This window comes from Anopheles nili, chromosome 3 (genome assembly GCF_943737925.1).
Source record: "Anopheles nili chromosome 3, idAnoNiliSN_F5_01, whole genome shotgun sequence".
Taxonomy (NCBI): domain Eukaryota; kingdom Metazoa; phylum Arthropoda; class Insecta; order Diptera; family Culicidae; genus Anopheles; species Anopheles nili.
The window spans coordinates 13,223,906-13,231,526 of NC_071292.1; positions in this window are offsets into that span (position 1 = coordinate 13,223,906).

Here is a 7,621-nt window from a genome sequence, read left to right on the forward strand (position 1 = left end):
GCGCGATAGCCATTGACCTCGCGTGAGGATCGATCGCGATCGGTCGATCAGTACACCGGCGGGATGTAGCAACGAATGCAAGCGAAGGAAAAACAAACCCGTTTGGGCGCTCGCGGAAGGGCCCGACCATTGTGAACGCCCTTTTCGCTGGATCTGGCCACCTTAGAACAGGTCCCCGGTGCCCACCGGTCTGGAGGGTGGTCCCATTTGTTGCTTGTTCTTTTTTCTTCCTCCCCCCCCCCCCCCCATCACATCACATCGCCCGCTCGAGTGTACACAAACACAAGACAAAAAAAGCAGGCCCTAGGTCGTGCGAGATTGTGGGGGGGTGGGGGGGGGAGGAAGAACGAGAACACCTCCCGAGGGGCACTTTCTCCGCGGGGCCAACGTACGGCTGCAGGCGCGATGCGGGATCACCAAGGCGTTCGCCAAAAAGGGGGCCATTGTGAAAGTTTGCCTTCCGCGCAGTGAAAATGAAACCGAAACGCGGCCGCTAGTGGGGAAGGCTCCGAGCCACTGTGGCAGCTCCGAGAAGGTGTCTATTAGCTGTCCCCCGGTTGCCTGCGGGATGCGAGATGTAAGCTGGCTGGACGGAAATGTCCCGCATCTCGAACGAACGAAAAAAAAACCGGCATCAAACGGGCGCTTCCCGTGTTCCCAATCACGCGTGAGGCTGGATGGGGGTGGGGGGGGGAATGAATTACAGGGGGTGGCAGCCCGCAGCCAGCCGACAACAACATCAACAAAAAAACACCCTCCACGCTTGTTTACTCTGCCGGTTAACCTATTTTTTAGAAAGTGGCACTCTCCCGACCGAAGAACCGTCGACGTCGACGACGGGAGAGAGAAGGTGAAACCGAACGCGATCAGAAGGGTCGAGCTGGGTGGACAGCACGGGAAAGCATGAAGGGAGGAAGATCGGAAGGGGGGAGGTGGCAAAGGTGGTAAGAAAGGTAGAAAGGAGAAACAGGAAAAAAAAGGGGAACTCGCGTGGTCATATTCTCTGCTCACACGCCATCTCAGCCTCCCAGTCTTGGGAAAGACACGATCAGGGAAAGCCTTTCGATCGGGAGCGATGGTAGAAAAGGGATATACGGGGGTGCGCACGGTTTTGTCATCCCCCCACGGGTCACCCCCTCCTAAAGGTCCTCTCGAAATGGGGCATATTCGATGGCCGACGCAAGCACGCGACCAGGAAATGCAGCGGTCAAAATCCGGTCAAGCAAGGCCCTTTTCTCGCTGATCTGCCGATGCTTCCCCCGCCGTGTTGATAGCCCCCCCCCCTTTCCACCTTCTCCCCCAACGGAAGGGTTGGGCAAAATTTGAAAGTGCACCCCGCGGCTCGTGATTGCACCCAAGGCCCAAGGCCCAAATTCCACCCCATCACGGTGACGTGGATAAGCCCGAGGCGCTCCCGCATCTTGGCCTTTGGCTGGGGGTGGTGGCGTTGGCTCGAGTGGGTTGCTTTTCTCTCTCACTCTCTCTCACTCTCTTCTTCTCTCCGCGAGTAGCCCCATCCGGGGCGTACACACACGCACGCACCTGTCCGGGAGGCAAAGAGGTTCGAAGGCGCGCGAGAAAGAAACGATGAAACGAGACTGCCCGTATTGAGGTTATGTGAGCTTAGTCATGAGTGCCCACTGGAGACGGGTGGATGAGGTGGACCCCAAGTGGGAAGGGGCGGCATATGAGGTCACTGCGCGGTGTTCTTTTCGCGTTTCGCGCCCGGAGTTCGCTCGCAGCGGGGTCCGCTTTCTCCGGACGCGCGGCTCATTCGCGTGTCGCAGCCGAGCGCCCAGCACAATTATACCGTTTTCTAACCAGCGCCACCAACACCACCACCAGCATCGGTTTTTCTTTCCGTTTTCCGAACTTCTTTGGCTTCCCATTTCACTGACGACGATCGACGATCGGTTCCGTGGACACACCGTTAGCGATCGGTGCTTGTGCTGATAACGGGCTGCTTGAGCTGCTGCCAGGCAAGTCAGCTGCAACCCTTACGGAGGAATGTGGCCTTTCAAATGGCCAGTTGCACTAAACTGCACCGGGTGACTGCATTTTGCGCGTGTGTGTGTGTGTGTGTGTGTGCGGCACCAGAAAATGCATCAGCGGCAGTGTGTTGCGAAGGATGCGAGAACCATTCGCTTGCTTCTGCTGATGTTTGCGGGTAACGGAAACTGGAGATTGTCGTAAAATTGGTTCGCCTCGGTTAAAGATCGTGCTTTTGAAAGCTTTCTGACACTCAACCGTACACTTTGCAGACATTCTCTGGCCATTCAGGGATCGTGTTATGCACAGCGATTTTTGCTAATGTAATCAATTCGATTATGTAAATGGTTTCGGACCTTCGAACCAACAACAGATATGAGATATAAATTACTTTTATGACGAGAACCGTTCCTTTCTTATGCTTCGGAGACATAAGATCAGTTTCAAAAATAATTGAAACAGTATTGGTTGAGACGTTTTGCATGCATACTGGAGTTTTTTTTCTTTTCAAGACATTGCTGTAAGAATTTTTCCATTTCATAAACTTGCATGAGGATCATCAGAATGATTGTTTTCTAAAATGATTTTTTTACGATCCTACAAATCGATGAGTTGATTTTTCCACCAATTTCACCCTTGGCATTCTACTCGAAATTAATCCATGATTCTTTACGGTACCTTATAGCCGTTCTCATTACACATATCAAGCCAGGAGACGGAAGAAATGCAGTTACGACTCGAAAGCACACCATTTCCCTCGCCACTTAACGCGATCGAAACCCGCCACGAAACCCGGTAATGAGAACCTGTTCTAGATTTCGTTCCGCCAGGATGCTCTGGATATTTTCCTGCCCCAATCGCCGATGCGCCGCTAGTTAACCGTACCGACGATTAATGCGGATTTGAATCCGGCCAAAACCCAGCGCGCACGCTTAACCACGCTCAGAACGCTTCTAAATCTCGAAATTGCGCCCCCATTTCCAAACGGTGCGGAGGATTGAAATCCCGGAAAATGAAGTTTTGGGGGTGTGCGCGATGACCGTTCTATGAACGTGCGTGGCGAGAACGCCTGGCTGGAACAGATATTAGCCAGCTTTGAGCTTTGAGTACATAGAAGCGACGTGCAGAACGCTTACCTCGGCGCCATCCATCGCAACAAATTGATTTTCAATTAAATACCGTTACCGGAGCAAACCGTTCATTATGCTCGCGGTTTTTCCCGCCCGTTTTCCACCAGCCACGGATCGGTAGACGATCGTTTATAAATAAATGTGCTCCGGTTGTGCTTTTTCGCCCTGGCGGTGGCGTCGTCGTCGTCCGTCGTCCAGCTAGCATAGCTTGAGCCTGGTGCCGTCGTTTTGTAATTATAAATTCCAACACTTGTGTGCGCGTTTATGCTGTGGCATAGGACGGCCGAATGCATTCTCGCTCGTTCTTTCGCTATAACCTCTCTCTCTCTCTCTCCAACACGCGCCAGTGTTTCGCGTGGCTTCTCTTGGTGTCGAAGCGTAACGGAAGGGCGTGTGGACGCGATCGCACCCCATCAGGTGGGTGGTGCTTGAGTCAAACACCGTTTAACACGCGCCTGCGATCGACACCTGGCGTAACGCATTCTTACTGCCTTTTGGGTGGGGTGTTGGGTGTTTCAAGTGCATGCCGGTTCGATTCGCATGGATCGGTTGCTCTCGAGTGGAAGAACGGAAGAAATGGCTATTCTTCGGTCGAACGGTAGCGCACCGTACGTCGGTTTACGCGTTGAAGGGTTTTTCCTCACGATCATGTGGGTTTTGCAGCTGAACATGATCGACGAACGATCGTTGCCTTTGCCGTTGAGCTACGTAAAGCCATCAGAAAAGGCGAGAATGCCACCTCGAGAATTTTTCCATCTCCACTGGCTCGCTGGCTAGCGCACTATGTTTTCTTTTTTATACACCATCTTTTACCATTTTCCAGCCGTGTGAGTAAGCAACAACAAACGAAACACTCCACTCATTGTGTGCTCTCTCTCTCTCTCTCTCTCTCTTTTTCTTCTTTTCCAGAGCACTAAAAATCTGCTAAAAATCACACCACCCGCTTATCCAGCCAGTGCCGGCTTGCGTGGCCACTAACGGGTCTCGGTAAAAGGAAGCGCAAAACGCTTGGAGCGCAAAAAAGAAACCCAAAAGCGAGTAAAGCAACCCACACTGCCCACCATTTAAAGCTCATACCCACCGGTGGCCGGTGATCCAGAACGGAAACGTTACAGTGTTGCAATCTCATTCCGCGCAAAGTGCAATTTCCCACCCCAGCTTTTCCCGTGGGCAACGTTCGCGAGTGTGAGTGCGCGTGTGTAGAGCGGAGTGAGTGAGCTTGGTGCGTGCGTCGGAAAACTCCCGCTGAGCTAGCGTCCGTTCGGTTCTTTCCAAAGCCCAGAAGCAAGCGCATTGGTATGAGCGCGCGCTGCTAACGGTTCGTTTGGTTTTTCTGACTTTCCTGGGCTCCCAAAAACCACCAGCACGCGGTATTTGAAGTGGAAATTCGTAAATCTTACCGCACCGCGTGTGCGTTCGTGTCTGTGTTCGTTTGTGAGAGTCCGTGTGTGTGTGTGTCTGTGGTGGAAAAACAAAGTGAAATCCGTCATCCGTAGTGAGTTTAGAGTGGATCCCTTCGTCGGTATGCAGAACGGTGCCCGTTTATAGCCCACCTAAAGAGCTAGCCATCTTTCGATTTCTCGTGTCGTGCCGGTTGGTGATGTTCATCGAGCAGTGTGCCCTCGACGGTTCGGTTGGGCAGCTTCATTAGGGTATCGCTTTTCGAACGGACCACTGATGCGCCGTTAGCACCGCAAAACCCTAGCCCCAAACCGACGACTCCACAAGCTTTTGCTAGACACTGTTGCTGTTCTTCTGACGATCGACGAAGAGCCCGACGGTTGATGGGAAGATCGCATGATCGCACCCCGAAGACGAACCCCGTGGAAGAAACCTGACGGGCTGCGCCCGCGTGCCTCCCGCCACGTTGCTTCCGGTGTGATCTAACGGTGCAGCGGTCCAACCAAGCGATCCACAACCCAACCACAGCGCGCGCGAGAGACGACCAGATCGCACCAGCCAACGGCGCGCTAGAACGCGCTTCGGTTTCAAGGTAAGCGCTCAGCCAGCCGGCAGAATCGGTGGACTAATTAATGGCGGCTGAGCTAACGACGGTCCCGGGCGGAACAATGCTAGATCCGCGTTCATTAGGGACGATCGATGGGAAGCACGCGGACCGAAGAAGCGCCAGTTTCCATCATCGATCGGTCGGGCAAAAGCGATCCAAGAACAAAGACGCTGCGCGATCTGCCGGAAACCTCTCCCGCAGGATGTCGGCGAGCGAATCGTGCAGAATTCGCGCAACATTCGCGCAGTTTCTCGTGCTCCAGTCGAGGAACGGTGATGCTTGGTAGGGCATAATTACCGGGTGGGCGATCTGTTAACACCTGTCTGCGGTGGTGCGTGAGGATCACTGCGCAAAGCAAAAAAAATCGCAAAAAAAAAGCACCTGACGCCGTTTCCAGCGTGGATCCTGGCTCACGGTCGGCTATCATTAGCCAGTCAACTAATCAATCAACGCCACCGACGGCCGTGTCCGCAAGCAGGTCGTCGCTCTTCCGGCTTGAGCCGCGCATTGTGTGCTTTACGTAATGGCTAGGGCCCAACCTGACCCAGCGTCCAATGGCCAGGGCATCCTTGAGCCGCCGGTGGTGGTATCACGAACGCACGATCGACGTAATGAGGCACGGTGATTCCTTCCGGATCATCGCGACCGCCACATTATCGGGCAACTGTGACGAGGTCCTGTGTCGCCGACGGGCAAAGGACAAGCGGAAGCTTGGGATGACTCAGGGCTCCGAGTGGGCAATGGTTATGGCATCGATTAGTCAACAACGCTCGTTTTCCGGCTCGTTATGCAACTGCGAACATTTTCCATTTCACACTCATCGAACCGGTGAGTCGATGTTCGTAGAGGTAGCGTTTCAGACGCGACCAGTCAGCCTGGTTTCGGGTCGTTTGAGTGATTCGGTACGGGCTGCTGCACAAGGGGTGAGCTTTTTTGTGCTGCTGCCGAATTGCCGCACACGATGCCTATCGGTGGTGGAACTGGTAGTTATTTTCTTCAGGAAAGGAATCACTTTTGACGCGAGTTGAGATGGTGATATCAGCGCTACAGCACTTTCTGATTCATGATAGTGGAGAGTGAGCGTCTTAATACGCTGATATGCGAAGGCAAAGATGCGCGAAGATAATTTCCAAAAAATGTTGCATTGTCAAGCAAAGAGGAAAGAAAGCTGCCTACAGTGTAAATGAAAATTCCTTCAAACAATCGTGCGGTTTTTGAACTTAAGTAAAGCTTACTTTAATGGCTAAAAAACTAAAGCAACTTGCTCAAATGATGCTTTGAGAGTTTGAAATGAAGGCAGCTCGTAAATACCGAGGTTGTTACATACCATATGCTGCCACATGGCAGATGCAAACGAATGCCAGACTCAGGTTAAACACCGACCACGTTACCGTGCTCCACTTTTGGCCAAACTCTACCCGTATGCATCATGCCAAGCCACCCACCTCGACGGTGGAAATGCAAATTCAAACTCGACATCGCATCCACGACGCTGATTAATCGTTTTTTGTTTTCGCAACAAAAAACCATCCAACGGAACACGTCCATCATCTTCGACGGCAGATGAAGCCAACCCGTGGTAGGCGAACATCTCCTCCTATTTGAAGGGAAAGCGTCCGAGCAGGGTGAACCGTCAGGTTCGATACGATCAACCCCAACAGGGTCACGGGGGTGGCGCGATTCCGCGATAGGTGCCTCTCTCGACGCATGCATAATGGCGCACTGTAATGATGCCCAGGCACACAGACAGGCAAAACGACCAAAACGGCCCGGTGTGCGGTTGTAATTGTGATTTTTTTTATGCTACCGATCGACCGAAACGATTGATCGCCTTCCGACGATTAGAAACCGATCGTCACGGAAATCGCGTTGATCTCGTTTTGCGCATCTACACGTTGCGTTTGCGTTGTGAAGCTCGAGGCGTACGATGGCACACATCTCGTCCGATGGCCGCGCGACAGCTGCAATTACGTGCAGGAGCGAGATTTATCATCGCGCGTGGTTTCCAGCTGCCTTCCAGTGGGATGCTCGGGCTCGGGAGCAATGGGTAGCTTTCTATTTTTTTTTCTCCAACCCCATAGGAAAACTCCAGGGTGCGTAGGAAAATGCAACCCCACTCCCGAAGTGGCCCATTCCTGCGCTAATGGCCGGACGCGGTTTCGGAGCGTAATTATTACGCGGGCGCCGTGAGACGTATTTTTCTTTACCTTTTTTCCGGTGGCCGAAGCCGCAGGTGGACGAAAGGAAGCCAACCGTGCGCGAGCGCGCGTGCAGGCGTGGTGCTCAAAAATACATCCGTTCTCGTTCGACCGCTCCGATCCGGAACCGGTTTTCGCTGATTGCGGTGAAATAATAAATTATCACATCGAATTAGGTCAAATTCCCGTCGCCGACGTCGCGGCGTTCACGTTGGGGCTTCTTACGGCGATCCTCTCCAGAAGATCGTGTCGCCGATGGGATGCTCTGCTTTTTGTTTGTCCATTCTTTTTCCCCT